A 15,237-nucleotide genomic window follows, 5' to 3' on the forward strand; every position below is an offset into this window, starting at 1 on the left:
GTTTTTCTTTTTTGTGTGAGTAGTTTCATTTCTCATCTCTGGACCCTTTAAAGATTTATGTTCACTCCTGCTAAAGGGTATGGGGGGCGTTGGTAGGCTGTGAGCAGGGACACTCCTGCTAAAGGTGGGTGTTGATGGGTTTTGAGCAAAGACTTGGAGCAGCTCTGGCAACATTTTTTTATGTTTTTAGTTGTAGAAGATCTTTTCTGGTAGGTTCCGGTCTTTTTCACCGATGGTTATCCTGCAGATAGTTGTAATTTTGGTGCGCTTGTGAGAGGAGGTGAGCTCTGGGTTTTTCTCCTGCAACGTCTTGGCCGCTCTCTCACATGGTGGGTCTCTGAGAGCAGCCTCCCTGGGGTCCTATCTTCCATGTCTTCTCTCCTCTGCTCTCAAAGTCTCTACCCCTCCTATGGGTCAACCAGGACCATCCTGGGTTGGTTCCCCCGGGAAGATGCACTGTAAGCCCACAGGCTGGTTTCAGGGGTGCTGAGACTGCGGTCACCTCCATGCTCACCTGTCCCGCAGCCCCTCCGGAGCCCAGGCCCCATCCCCCCATGCACTGCCCCACGCCGCCGACGGGGCTCTCTGTTCCCATGTGGAGGCCATTCACTCCTGAAATATTTGTTCACAAGGGACATGCAGGGAATCCAAAAAACGTAGATTTCATCCCCAAGTCCCAAGGCCCTGTTCTCCTCACAGCACAATTAGCTGTAAGATAAAGGGACAGTGTGAATGGCTTCTTTCTACAGTGGCTGCCCTCACAGCCTGAGATTCTAACTGGTCAGTGCTTGGCTTTCAAAAGTACTGAGTTGGAAAGAACCTGGATTCCAGAGTGACGCAGACCTGGGTCCTACTCATGGTTCTACCTTGCGGAGTTACCTTGGGTGAGCTGGGTTCAGAGTCTGCGTTCTCAGAGGGAATGTGTCCTTCTAAGGGTGTCACACGTGGAGGCATATCTGTCCCTCATCGGTGAGGGAATACATAACCGGCTCAGGTTTCTCCACTTCGCAGAGACATACTCCCTGCTGATGTGTTGTCTCAGTGCATTTCCTTAGAGTCTTGTGGTGAGGGGTTTCCATCTTGGCTGGGGCAGGTCCCCTAATGGGGATTTTGCCAGCAGGCTGGTAAGCTCTGAGGAAATCCCACAGGTGACTTAGGTAGGTCAGTCATGGGGGCTACACTTCCACAGGCAGGTGTCACTTGTGAGTGAATAAGCTAGGGCCTAGAGTGAAGGCTCCTCCCAGCCAGGCTCCCACTTGCCCAGTCACACCAGCTGCTTGGAGGGCCCCAGCAGGCTGCAAAGTGGATCTCAAGGGTCTGGGATGGCCGCCTCCCAGGAGACCCCCAAGGACCCCAGGCTCTGCTTTCCCCTCAGAGATCTTGTGTCTTCCTTGTGGCCACTTCAGCTTTTCTCTGTGGTGGCCAGAGCTGTTCTCCACAGTACCTTCTGGGGCCTCACCCAGCGTTCTTGCTGATTCTCCCTCAGCACCAGTGGGGTACGGCTCCCACCGGTGCTTCAGCTCTGATGAATTCTCCCAAAGGCAAGCCCAGTGCTTGGGAAAGGCAGGCAGCCTCCTCGTAAATGTTGGCTTGTTAATAGCCCCTTTCTGAAATGAATCCCTGGTCTCAAATATGTCCCCAATACAGTCCCCCTGGGCACCATCAGCGCTTGATTGACCCACCCTACAACTCTCCTCTCATCGGTGGCTTTTACCCCACCCTATCCTGAGGTTGGGGACACGTTTCCCTTTCTTCTTAAAGAAAGTTAATCCCAGCATACTCGGAGGGTGGACCATCAACTCCAATGACGCAAGTCCTAGTTTCCTTTCTTCCAGCCAACCCTGGGAGACTTCATGCCAATGGAGACGCTAGAAAACCCAGAATTCCCTTGGCTGGACAGGCTCCATGTGATTTTAAAAAAGCAGTAATGTTTGTAAGATTTTTTCTTATCACAAGGTAACACCCACACAGTGTGGAAAATGGACAGGGATGCAAAGAGAACAGGATCCTGCGCTCTAACCCGTCCCGCAAAGACAATCCCACACCCAGAGCCACCGGACCAGGTCCTCGAGCAGCCCAGGTTCTCGAGCGGCCCCGGCCCGGAGGCAGGGAAAGGTCCCCGCTTTGTGGGGAAAAGCCCTCGTGCGGGGCGCGGGGACCCGCGGGGCCGCCAGGGGTCAGGCGTGTGCCGCGGACCCGGGTCCCGCCTGGACCAGGCGCTCTGCTCCGCGGCTCCCGCGGGCTCGGGCCAGGCGTCTGGCGGGGGCGGGGGGGTGGGGGCGCCCAGGGTGGAGGAAGCCCCGCGCGGGCCCCACCGGGAGCGAGCGCTGCCGTCAGCTCATTTTATCCTCAACAACCCGGAAACTTGACGCTGCTTTCCTATTTTACCGATGAGGAAGGTGAGGTTCTGAGAGTTAGGCAGTTGTCCAAGGGGACACAGGTCACGAGGGATCTGGGGCAAAACCCAGGTGTCCGGACTCCAGGGCCGCTCCCAGCCATTCCCAGCACGTGCGTGTGTGGGCAGGTTCAGGCCGGCCAGGGGGCCACATGGGGCGAGGGTGGGAGCCCCCCGTTCCCGCTCAGCCCCTGGGGATTTCCTCTTGGGGGCCTAAGGAGGGCCCTGCTGGCGCCCGGAGGCATGTTGATCATGCCTCGCCCCTCCCCCGACCCCCGAGGCACACAGCCCGGGGCCCTGTTACTGAAGGCGCCTCGGAAAGGGGGCAGCCCTCGGCCCTGTGCGGGGCGCTTGGCTGGAGGCTGCCGTTAGGGGTGAGAGTGGGTGAGGAGGGAGGCGGAGCAGCCAACAGGCAGGGGCCTGTTTCCTGCCTGGCCTGACCCCGGCAGTCCCCGGGGAGGCCCCAGCAAACTGAGCAAGGTCATCCAGGGCGAAATTCCAGCCTGCGCCCTGAGCAGCAACTTCGCTTTTCCCAATAAGGCTCAAGAAAGGACACGGAGTGTCCTCCCCACACCCCCTCCCTGTCAGCACCTCTGCTTTTGTGAAGCCTCCGCTGCAGACAGTCTGCCTGGAGAAGAGACAAAGATAGACCCTGGGACAGATAAGGAGAGACAGCGGGCACAGATAGGGCGAGGGACACAGATGAGGAGATGGGGGTGCAGGGCAGCAGCCCATGCAGTGGGTCTGGAGCCCCAGAGGTCAGAAAAGCTTCCCGATCGCGCTTGCTAAGCCACGACTGGGCTCTGGTGTTGGAGAAAGATGCAATCGTGGTGGAAACAGAAGGGTTTTTGTGTGGTGGGAAAGTGGATTGGGCTGGCAGCCCCGCCCCTCTGGGCCACTGGTACGCGATGCGCGCCAACCTGGGACTGGTGGGTGAGGGTGCTGGAGAGTCAGTGGGGGGCATGGCCTCCGAGCCTCCAGATGGGGGGCCCTGTACCTGCGGTGGAGGGGCAGGTGGGGCACCCTGGGGCAAATGGGGTTGCGTCCAGGCTGCTCAGTCTCTCCTGCTCAGGACCTTCTCCTCCTCTGTATAGAATATTTGCACCCAGCACTGGCTGTTTGGCTTGGCAAGTGAGCAAGGCCACAAAGTCGTAGCTGGCCTGCGGGCGCTCAGTCAACGTATGCAGCTGAGTCAGTTACCACTACTTCCCTCACCCCCTGGGGGCAGGAGCCTCGGCTCCGCCCGCACACACAGACACATCCACACAGGTATGCGCAGACGCCATGCGGCTGAGTAATAGCCGCCTCTCCGAGAGCAGAGAGCACGTGCCTGCGCACATGCGCACAGGTGAATGACGCGCATGCACCTGATTCTGAGTCACCAGAGCTGTTGAACCCTGAGGGAGGGCACCGAGACTATGTTCTGCCTTCCCTATTTAGACGCAGGTACCCAATATGTGTGCGTGTACGTGCCGCCATGCATCCTGCCGCATCGTGCCAGGGGATCAATAAATATTTGTGGAATGGATAAATGAGTGAACAAATGAGTAAATGAACAAACACGTGAAGATGTGAGTGACACCCACGCTGCTTGGAAACTCCTGTAAACTCGGTAAAATCGGTTGGGGCAGTGCTGCAGGGTGGGTCCCGAGTCTGTGTCTGCAGGGAGTTGTCTTGCTCCAAATATAGCCTCCGTGGGCCGGCAGGGAGCCAGGGCTGCCTCCCAGACCGTGACTTCACTGGGCCTGAGGCCCAGCCTCGGAGGAGTTGGAGAAAATTAACAGAGAAGAGGCCCCAGCTTTCCACAACCAGGGCTGAAGTGTGAGACTAGAGCTGGTGGGTGACTGTGTACTCAAATGTCAGCGGCTTGAGCTGTAGGGCAGAGGGTTCTGCAGATGGGCCCAGAAAGGACCACTTCTGGGTTGGGATCCTGGGAACTACCTCTCCTGGATGTCTTGGGCCAAATGTGCGGGAGGCACAGCCCCACTTGAGGGCGGGGGCAAGCACGGTGCCTGGGTCCCTCTGGTGGGTGCCCAACCAAGGCCTCTTAGATGGTCCCCCATCTGGGCAGGCCTGCTTGCAGGGCCGTTCCCCATCTGCAGCTTGACTCTTCCTTTCTCTAGCGGCTATGCCTCTGCCCTATTTCATCATCCAGAATATTGCAGCATTACCCCAGCTGATCTTCCTGCCTTAAGACTACCCCCTCTGGTCCATCTTGTTCACTGCTGCCAGCGTTATTTTTCTAAAATACAGACCTGATTATATAACTTTTCCGCTCAAAATCTCCATAGCTTTCTGCTTCCATAGCTCCCCCCTATTTAGCAGTAAAGTTGGATTGCCTCAGCCTGGCGCCCAAGTCCCTTTCATAACCTGGCCCTGCTCTACCATGTGTGTTTTGAAAGGCTGATGTATGAAGGGATCGTTGGTTATGTACTGATGGGTGGATTCGTGGACGTTAGGCTGACGGATGCTTGTAGGGATGGAGGGGCCCATGGACTGTTTGATTTGTAGACGAATTATGAGATGTCTGGATGATTGGGAGGCTAGTAGTGGGGGTGGATGGGTGGCTGGGTGGCTGGTTGGAAGTCAAGGCTGTTTCGGTCGCAAGGAACAACCCGCCCCCCGCCACATGTCATCAGGAAAGGGGCAGGGGATGATTGTGACCTGGGTGCCTTGCAAACCTCACTGGCGCCCGGGCCTCACGAAGGTTGGGACCGTGGCTTCTCGTGTCTTGAGCAGCTCTCGGTCTGGTCGCTTCTGCTCTTTGGTGCCCTCACTCACTCCTCTCCCAGCTGGCTTGGTTTTCCTCCTCATGGCCCAGCAGTCGTCCTCTCAGCTACTCTTTGCTCCTTCCTTCCACAGGTTTTTATCAAGTGACTGGTTATGTGCCTGTTTGCACCTCAGCCTTGCTTCTATGTGCCGAAAAATAGACTGTGAACAATAAGCTACTGCCCTTGCTGAGTGTGCTTTCTAAAGGGAGAGACAGACGCTAAGCAGTTACATGCGAGGTGGCTACATGCTGTGGAGCCAGCAGCGCAGGGCGAGGAGGTGGGCTCCCTGTCTCTGACCAGGGAGTATTTGAGCGGAGATCTGAACAAAGCGAGGGGTGAGCCCTGACGATATCTGGGAGAAGAGTGTTCTAGGAAAAAGGAATGGCAAGTGCGGTGGCCCGGAGGCGGGACCCCTCTGCATGTTTGAGGAGCATCAGTGAGGCCCATGTGGCTGATGCAGAGTCAACAAGGGGAACAGAGGTAGGAGGTGAGGTCAGATTAGCAGAGGGACTGATCACCAAGGGTTTTACAAGCCATCGTTACGACTTAAACTTTTACCCCAAGAAAGAGGGGAAGGCATTGGAGGATGTTCAACACGGAAGCGACAGGCTCTTATATTTTCAAAGGGCCGTCTGGCTGCTGTGTTGAGAACAGACTGAAGGGGCTAGAGGTGGAGGCACGGAGGCAGTTAGGAGGCTCCTGCAGAAATCCAGGAGGTGGACCGGGGCGGCAGTGGCAAAGGCGCTGACAGGTGGTCCAGTTCAGGATGTGCTTTGAAGGCACAGTTACCAGGATTTGCTGATGGATGGGCTGTGGGTGTGAGAGAGAGAGGAAAATTCCGTCAAGGATGACCCTAAAAGGTTTGGCCAGGGCGACTACGAAGATGGAGCTCCCGTTTCTGAAGAAGTAAGTTGTCTTTTTGGCAGGAGGCGGTGCAGGGAGAGGCGTTACATCACAGTTCAGATTGCATTGCAGAGTGATGCTCAAGGGGGGATATTAAGATGCAGTTGGATCTAAGAGTCTGGGGTTCAGGAAGGAGCTCTAAATTGGGGTCCCGATGAGGGGCTTGTGCCATGTAGATGGCATTTAAAGCCAGGGGACGATGAGCTCATCTAAGGAGAGTGCAGACAGGCAAAGGGTTTGAGGCATGACCTCTTGGCCACGCCAGTGTTTGAGGTTTAGGGGAAGACCAACCTCCACAGAGACCTGGATGGAGCGTCCAGTGGGGCCGGAGGGAGAGCAGCAGACGAGGGGGCGAAGAAAATGTCTGAAGCTGGAGGGAGTGAACGTCACCTAGAGCTGCTGATGGCTCAGGAAGGACGAGGCTGGAGTGAAGGTTTGGTGGACACAGCAGTTCCTGGTTCTCAGTCCTGCCTGGTGTTTGCAGGCTCTGCTTCCGGGGAGGTGGTCGTGCAGATCAGCCTGGACGAGGAGGAACTGCAGTGTGGCCCCCGCCACCCTTGTCTCGGGTAATGACACGGGGACGTGGCGGGTGCCCGAGGTCCCCGCAGCTCCTGAGCTGTACCGTTGCTCTGGGTCCCACTCTTCCAAAGCAGAGGCGAGCAGCAGGCTTGATGGAAAACTTCAGTTAACAGGAAACTTAATGGAACAAAAGGTTATTGTCGCTCAGGATGGAGTCTGCAGCATGAAGGGACCTGACTTTTCAGTAATACCTAACATTCGCCCTCTCCGGGGAAGGCACCATGTGATTGGCTAAGTCTGTCACCTCGAACACAGACAAACTCTTTGGGCAGAGACTTTTGCCAAGCTACTCAAGTTGTGTATTTGTGTGTGTATACACACACCCATATATCCCACAAACATGAATATACGTGTATATATAGTGCACATAGAAACACAGTTGCCTTAGTTGAGGAATCCCAAGAACCAGGCTGTGGTCTAATCAGGGTTAAGGAAGTAGAACTGATTTCACTTAATACATATGATATAACCCTCAGGATTTATGCAGAAAGAAATGTTTGTGTCCATTTTCCTCAGCAAGGGGAGGTACTAGGCTGCAAATGCTCTTTTCTAGTATAAATGGGCTGTGAGAATAGTGACTTGATAACTGGGTGCGTATGTCATGAATAAAGGAATCTTTATTTAGGCCAGTGAGCCAGCAGGTCAGACTGGACCAGACAGATGGGCAGAGGCGGCTGGACAGAATGTTAAAAGGGATGATAGGTAGCTGGCCGGATGAGTAAATTGGATAGAAAATGACAGGTAGAGGATGACTCCAGATTGATGGGTATGTGGATGGACAGTGGCTGGAGAGAGAGATGGCTTGATCCCTTGTGGCGGTGGTGCTTCAGAATCATCTGGCCGGCTTATGAAACACAGGCTGCTGGATCCAGCCCCCAGAGGTTTGGATTCAGTAGATCCGTGGTAGGGCCTGAGAGTTTGCATTTCTAACCAGTTTGCAGGGGATGCTGGAAACTCCTGGATCAGGAGCCAGGGACCATGCTCTGAGAACCACTGCCCTCTGGGGTGCCTGGGATTGTCCTACAAAACAACAGCCAAGGTGGCATTGCCAGGCCAGGTGGAGGGATAGGGATGGCATCCAGCAGGTGTCCAGGCATCCTGTCACTGGCAACAGGCCTTTGTCCACGGTAGGCCTGGGGGCCCATGGCTCTTCCCCTGGAGATGTAGCACCCTTGCCACCGCCCAGCACTGTCTGGCTGGCTGCCTCCAATCCCTGCCTTCCACAGCTGGGGTTAAATGGAGTCCATAAGGTGCGTGCCTTTGGCCAGCGAAGGCTGGGGGCGGACACATGGAGCAATCAGGGGCAGTGCCCCGGCCAGCCCAGTGCACGGGGCAGAGACCTCCCTTCCCTGAACCCCTGCATGCCCCCTGTACCTCGGGAACTGCCCTCAGAAGTGCTGGAAGCCACTCCAGTGTTCCTTAACCTCAGCATCCCAGAGAAGTTGTTCTTGTCAGGCCAGAACCGGCCAGGATGGCTCTTGGGGCTGCTCCCGGCGGCCCTGGGGCGCGGTGCGGCTGGGCGGGCAGTGAGGACGCCCCGGGCTGGAGGCTGTGGGTCGTGCCCCCCACAGCCCAGCTGCAGACAAGCAGAGCGGCCCAGGCGAGCCCCCTGCTGGCCCAAACCATCCTTCTGTTTGTCACCCCTGCTTTCTCAGGTTTGCTAACCTCGCGTCTCAGCGGGATCCTCCTGAGCAACGTAGAAACATGCTCAGGTCTCCCTTGCCTTAAAAAGCGAACAGGCAGCCCCTTTGACCCCGTGCCCCCTCCAGCTGCTGCCTCCCATTCCCGGTAAACGCCCTCCAGAGAGCTGCTCGTTCGCCTGTCTCCGTTTCTCCCCTCTCATGTACCTGCCCGCCCACCAGAGTCTGGCTTCTGCCCTCCGCCCTCCACTCAGACGCCCCTGTCAAGTCGCTGGCTTCTTCCAGGACGCCAAGCGCTCAGCCCCTCCCCGGCTCCGCAGCGCCCCAGCCCTCCAGCCCTCCGAGCACTCCTGGCTTCTCCCACCGCTCTTCTCCGTTCCGTGTGTGGCACCGCCTTCCCCTGCTTCTCTCCGCACCCCTGGCACCCCTCCTGCCAGGTCCGCCCTCCGCCCAGTGCCCTGCAGCCACAGGCTGCCTCTCTTCCCTCTTCCTCTGAGCTCTAGCCCTCGGCTTGGATGACCGTCCCTACTTTTCTGTCCCCCAGATGTGCGCCTCCAGCCCCTTCCTGGCTACGAGGCCATCCCAGAGGCACGGCAGCCTCCACGGGCCCGGGGCCAAACTTACCGTCCTGTCCCGTCTGGCGGCAGCCCTGGCCAGCGCCCAGTGAGAGGCACCAGCCAGCCGTGCCCCTCAGAAACTTGGAGGCCTTTGACACACCTCTCCCCCGGGCCTCTGTGGCCAGATGAGCACATCTCGCCCCATCTTATTGCCTCAGTCGCTTTGGACTGTGTGCAGCACTTTGCATCGTCACTGCCCCATCTGAATCCAAACCACTGTCCTTCTTCCCTGGACCACAACGGCCTCCTAAGTGGTCTTCCCACATCCTCTCTTACGTGCCTCTGGCCCTTTTTCCATGTTGCAGCTGCTTTGCGCACGGATTCTGCTCTTGTTTTTTTTTTTTTTTTTGATGGCTTAGGTGCATTTTATTGATTTTCTTTCAGAATCCTTCTACAAAAGAGCAAAGTTAAAAAGCAAGTCCCTGGCAAGAGGCTGAGGACCATTCCTCTTTCCAGAGAGCCCTCCCCCTCCCCACGTTCCCCACCTGTGTCACTGCTGTGGTTCACGGGGGCAGAGGGCCTGTTACTCAGGACAGTCAGAGAAGCTCTCACACACACAGATGGGAGACGACTCGCCTGGAGAGGGTAGGGCCGGCTTAGGGTCACAGCAGGAGCTGGAGTCTCCAGGGCAGGAGGGCAGGCTGCGTGTAGGCTGGAGGCCCGTTAGACACGGAGCTCAGCCAGGCCTCCTCAGGAACCTAGAAAAGGCTGTGAAATTTGCAGTATCAGGTTTCGGAAAACACAGGGTCAGGGTCAGCGGAGCAGCTGGTAGTGGGGAAGGCCAGGCCCAGCTAATTTCCTGTCAGAGTGGCCCAGAGGCCCCAGCCCCTCTCCGGCTGGCCACAGGGGAGGAGATGCCGGGAATGGCTCACATTCCTCTGGCTGGGGCCACGCCGGACCTCAGGGGACCTGTGGGGAGTGAGGAGGTGGACGTGCTGAGGCCGGAGTTGGGGGCCCTCTGCAGGGACCAGGCCTCTGCCGTCCAACCCTTTGGCTGGAGGGGGGCCAGGGGCTGCAGAGCAGAGCAAAAATCCATCACAGCTGCTGGAGCTTTAGGACAAAGGAGCCCAACCTTACATTTCAGATGAGGAAACAGAGGCTCAGACAGGACCAGGTCTCACAGGATCACACAAGCATCCTGGTTCTAAGCCCCAAACTCTGTTTCTTCTGGCCAGGGCTGCATTTCCTGGAAGGCCCAGCTTTGCTGAGCTGTGTGACAGTGGGGGACAAGCGGGCTAGGTCTGTGCCCCTCTTGGAGGGAGGCAGGAACCCTCACTTCCAGCCCGGGATGCGTGCTTCCCAAGTGGTCTAGCTGTGGGGTGGGCAGCCCATGTGGGGAGGGCGTGCGTGTGAGCTGTGAGTCAGCTGAGGGCCCGTGTGTCCTCCCAGTGGAGGACCGCAGCTCATTCCACGCACAGATGGAACTCTCGTCCTGGTCCAGCCCTTGGAGGCTGAGGCTGTGGAGTCCTGGCCTTGAGTGGCCTCTAAGTGGCCTGGCCAGGCCCAGGGGGAGGCAGAGGTCATGGGTCCCTGGCCCGGTTGAAGTACGATGCCGGGGAGGACGAGCCGGGGATGCAGTCACACAAGCCTGGGTGCAGACCTGGCTCTGTCAGATGCTACCGTGGGACCTTGGGCCAGTCAGTTAACCTTTCTAAACTACTGGCCCCTCAGCTGCAAAGCAGGGAGGGGCTACTCCATTTCTCTCTGTCCATCAAGTGGTACGGTGGCTCTGTGACTTGGGCAGGTCTCCTGCCTGACACTGTGGGACAGAACCCCTCCCAGAGCCCAGAAGGGCTGCCCGTGCCCTCACTCCACGGGTGCCCCCTGCTCCCCCCAAGCAGCAAGTGGCCTCCTGGGGAGGCGGGGCCAGGGCTCCGCGCTCCACCTGGCCATCCTTCCCTGTCTCCCGGCAGTTGCCTCTGAGGCTGGGGACATTTTCAGGTGTCCCAGGCATCCACCCACCAGTCAGGCCCCAGGTCCTACAGATGCCAGCTCAGGCCTGTCTCCGAGGCTTCCACATCTATCCAGCCGCGCTGCCTTCTCAAATTTGAACAAGCACGGCGGCCGCGAGCTGCCCTCCCTTCTCACTCTCCCCCGTGTGTTCTTCACTAGGGAGATCTTTTTAAACCGCATCACAACCTGGTTTAACTGCCTTCCCTGCCCTCCTCCGTGCACCTTTGCATCCGTGAATTCAGCATAAATGTCAGTCACTCAGGGAAGTCTTCTGTGATCCTCAGAACTGGACTAGGATCTCCTCCCATCTTTCCACAGGCCCCGTCACAGCTTTGATTACACTAGATACCAAACCTTGCGTGTCTGGATAATGGCTTATTTCACTTGGGGTCCAGCATAGCCAGAACAGGCATCAGCACACAGCAAGCAAGAATGATGGACAAATGCCTGAAAAGATGGACACGCCATAGTTTGGGGTGATGGGCCCATTCGTAGTAGGTTCCCTCCTACAGTCAGAGGTTTGGGGGAACGTGTGCCCCTTATTAGGGCTGACCATGGCACCTCCCATACCAAGGCCCTGGGCAGAGACATAACTTCTGGTCACCTCCCTTTGGTGAGGCTCAAGTGATGGGGTCATGGCAGGGACCCCCAGCCCCACCTGCTAAACTCAGCTGCCCCCAGGAAATTTGGATGTTGACAGAGGCAATGGGTGGGCCCGTGTCCGACAGCGTCTGCATGTATAAGTGCCTACGTCACTGGGGTGTGTACACGTGCAAGTGTACGTGTGTGAACACGTAGCGCTTGTCTGTTGCCTGTGTGTCAGGACTCTGTTTGCGTGTGTGTGAGTGTCCCCCTCAGGGCCTTGCAGCAGCTCCTTCCCAACCCAGCCCAGACCCTCGAGCCCATACCCTCCGTAACACCTCCACCCTCTGCCTCCCTCCTGCCTCTCCCTGGGCCATCCCCCATGCAGCATCCCTGCCCAGGGCCCCGGTGCCCTACACACACCTCTGTAATTTCGTGTATCACGGCAGTTCATCTGTATGATGCTGTATTAGTTTTCTGTTGCTGCTGTAACAAATTACTACAGACTTAGTGGCTTAAAACGGCAGATTTATTACGTTACAGTTCTGGAGGTCAGAAGCCCAAGATGGGTCTCACTGGGCTAAAATGAAGGTGTCAGCAGGGCCGTATTCCTTCGTGGAGTTTCTCCCAGCTTCCAGAGGCTGCCCACATTCCTTCGCTCATGGCCCCTTCTGTCTTCAAAGTCAGCGATGGCTGACTGAGTCTCTCTCTTATCACATCACTCTGACGCTCGCTTCTGCCTCCCTCTTCTGCTTATAAGGACCCTTGTGATGACATTGGGCCCATCCGGGGTAGTCTCTCGAGGTCAGCTGATTAATAGCCTTAATTCCGTCTGCAACCTTAATTCTTCTTTGCCACATCAGGTAGCATCTTCACAAGCTCTGGGGATGCGGACACAGACATCTTTGGGGGCGGTGCAGGGACGACATTATTCTGCACATCAGAGATGATCTGTCCCTTCTTTCACTTGTGAGCTCTTTGGGCCTGTGCTGTGTCTTACACATCTGCAGATGCCTCAGGAGCAGAACAGTGCCCAGCCCGCACTAGGTGTTTATTATATGTTTGTTGGATAAATCTGATTCAGCCAACAATTTGTGGGGAATCCATTTTGTGTTGGGTAATTTTACATATATCATCACAGCTTTTGTTCCCATTTTATAGGTGAGGAAATTGAGGCTCAGAGAAGTTAGGAACCACCCAAGGCCAAAGAGTAAGTGACAGAGCAGAAGCTCAGTGGACGTTGACCTCAGGTAGACAAGGCTGACACCTTTGTTCCTTTGAGTCTGGAGCTCCAAGAGAGACAAGCCCCTAGACCTTTGGTGGTGGCCATGAAAATGCACCTCTCAGGTTTCAGACTGGCCCCCGCTGCAGTGTTCTGACACCCGTCACCATTTGCTCTCAGGTCCCCGGACTGCTCTGACAGGCAGTCTTGGCACGAGGTCTCCCCCACTGGCCTTGTTGCTTTCTTAGATCTGAACCGCAGCCTAAGACTCTTCTGCTCCACCTTCTGTCCTCCCTTCTCTCCTCCATAGGGGTCAAACCTACATGAGTCTGATGTCCCTCCCAGCTGCCCCCCACTCTCTGCCCACCTTCCCTCACAGGTGTTACCCCTAGAAATCTCTTGCACATAGAATCCCGTCTTCCTGTCTACTCCTTTAAGTACCAGAACTGACATAAATGGTCTGAGGAAACAGTGTAAGAAGAGGACCTGAGGCTGTCTCACTCTGAGGGGAGGGGAGGAGGATGCCATCCTGGCTGGTGGGTGCCCCAGGTGGTCCCTAGAGCAGGTAGTAGCTCAAATGCTAAATATTTCACTGGTGAGGACTTGGGAAAATTTCCTAGAGGGGAAGAATTCTGTGGCAGGGGTGATAATTCAGGCATTTGAAAAATAAGGGGGGAACAGTGCCTTCTAAAGGTCGGCTGGTTACTGCTTGCTTGTCCTGACGCCCCACAGAGGGAGGGAGAAGGACAGCGAGCCTCTAACAAGCAGCCAGTGGGTGAGTGTGACAGCAGGGAGCCCGGGTGTGTGTGTGCCTGAATAGGGGCCCTCACCCCTGGAGTGGGGGGCAGGTACAGCTGAGTGGCAGGTGAAGACAAATAGAGTTGCAGAGCTCCAGGTGAGTCCGAGCCCTCAGTCAGGGTAGTTGTGTGAGGACCGGGCCCAGCTGGGGAGATCTGGAACCCTGAGACCTGAGCTGAAGGCATCTGCATAGCACCCCTGAGGTCACGGGTGCTGCATCTTCCCTGACCCTCTGGGCTGGCAGGGGTGACCCACCCATGAGAACTGCCATCTCTGCTGCACTGAAAGATGCCACAGAGGCCTCGCCCCCGCAACAGTGCCCTCCCAGGAGTTGCCCCTGCTTCCTCTCCTGTCTGCCAAGGACAATGATTAGGGTTGAATTCCAGAATAATCTGGCTGGGGACCTGCTGGACCTGATAAGGGGAAAGAGACTATCTTGTGAAAGAATAGGAACTATTGTGGATACTGGCAGGAGGAGGGGGACGCTCCTGGGATTGGATTTTGAGAGTGCTTGATGAAGGGAGCTGGAGCATAAGACCGGATAAGCAAGATTCCATTGACGTGAGGACACTTTGTTGAGACACAAGATTTAATACCCTAGCTAGGATGCCAGGGGATGCAGCAGACTCTTTGAGAGGTCTGGAAAAAGCAGAGGCCGGCACTCAACGAAACGGAAATACCCAAGTTCCCCTGGCAGATGGTAGAGAAGAAATTTACGACAGCTGAGGAAAACGGGCACCTAGAATGATGTATTATGTAAGGCCAGTAGTGACGGGCAAGGCAGAGGGCAGACAAGGGGGCTTGCCCTACGGCAAGCTGTAGAGATGGTGAACAGAGCATGGTGCTCCTAGGGGCAAGACGGACAGGCAGCCAGTAGGCTCTGCTTCACATCACCGGCCAGGAAAGCAGACGGGAGCGGAGGAGCAGGAGGCAGGGCAATAGCAAGTCACGGTCCCTTGCTGAGTTCCCAGACCTGAGCCAGTTTTCAGACACGGAACCCGTCGACTGAAGAGGTGGCCGAGCCTCTAGGAGGAAGGACCCTGCAAAACTGCAACCAGTATGTATCATGGGGGTGCCTTCAGTTTTTCCCCAGAGGTCTATGGCCATTTGTTTGGGTGACTGTTCACTAGAGAAAGGGGAGCAGTCGACAGAGTTTGAGTTGACATTAACACCTGGAGACTCGAAGCATCATCACAGGCCCTTTTTCAGAGCGGGACCTGTGGAGGTCAGGTAGCAAGTGGAATCCTGGCTACAGTTCAGCTTGCAGTGGGCTCACTGGGTCCACAACCCACCCGGCAGTCCCTTGTACTCCAGTGTTTAACTAGAATTCAGGTGCTCTGATAGTAGGGGTAACCCCACATTGGGTGCCTGGCCCAGTGGGTAGGAGCTCTCATAGTAGAGAAGGCCAAGTGGAAACTTCTGAAACTGCCTTCTCACTCCCTCACCCTGCTCAAGGTAGTAAATAAAAAATAACATCTCATCCTAGGGGTTATGGCAGAAACGAATGCCACCATTAACCACTTAAAGGACGAATGGGTGGTGGTCCTACCATTTCTCATTTAATTCACCAGTCCGACCTTTGCAGAAATCGACAGATCCAGGAGGAAGACTGCAGACTGTCTCAGGCTTAACCAAGTGATAGCCCTGTTTGCAGCTGCTGTGTCCGATGTGGAATCATTGCTAGAGCAGATTAATAAGGGCTTAGGTATGTGGTTTGCGGTCATTTGGCAAATGTGTTCTTTTTCCACTCCAGTTTGAAAAGAGGATCAGAAACAGC

At 56.2% G+C, this 15,237-nt stretch overlaps 1 long non-coding RNA gene across 1 annotated transcript; it reads right to left on the minus strand.

Annotated features, from left to right (window-relative positions):
• Positions 1 to 2,314: 2,314 nt before the first annotated feature.
• On the minus strand, positions 2,315 to 9,612 carry LOC117313424 (uncharacterized). Its single transcript, XR_004527920.2, has 3 exons — positions 8,913 to 9,612; positions 6,361 to 6,765; positions 2,315 to 5,976 (listed from the first exon to the last, which is right to left on the minus strand). It is a non-coding gene; the product is annotated as an uncharacterized lncRNA (long non-coding RNA).
• Between the last annotated feature and the right edge of the window lie 5,625 nt (positions 9,613 to 15,237).

This window comes from Tursiops truncatus, chromosome 8 (genome assembly GCF_011762595.2).
Source record: "Tursiops truncatus isolate mTurTru1 chromosome 8, mTurTru1.mat.Y, whole genome shotgun sequence".
NCBI classification, from domain to species: domain Eukaryota; kingdom Metazoa; phylum Chordata; class Mammalia; order Artiodactyla; family Delphinidae; genus Tursiops; species Tursiops truncatus.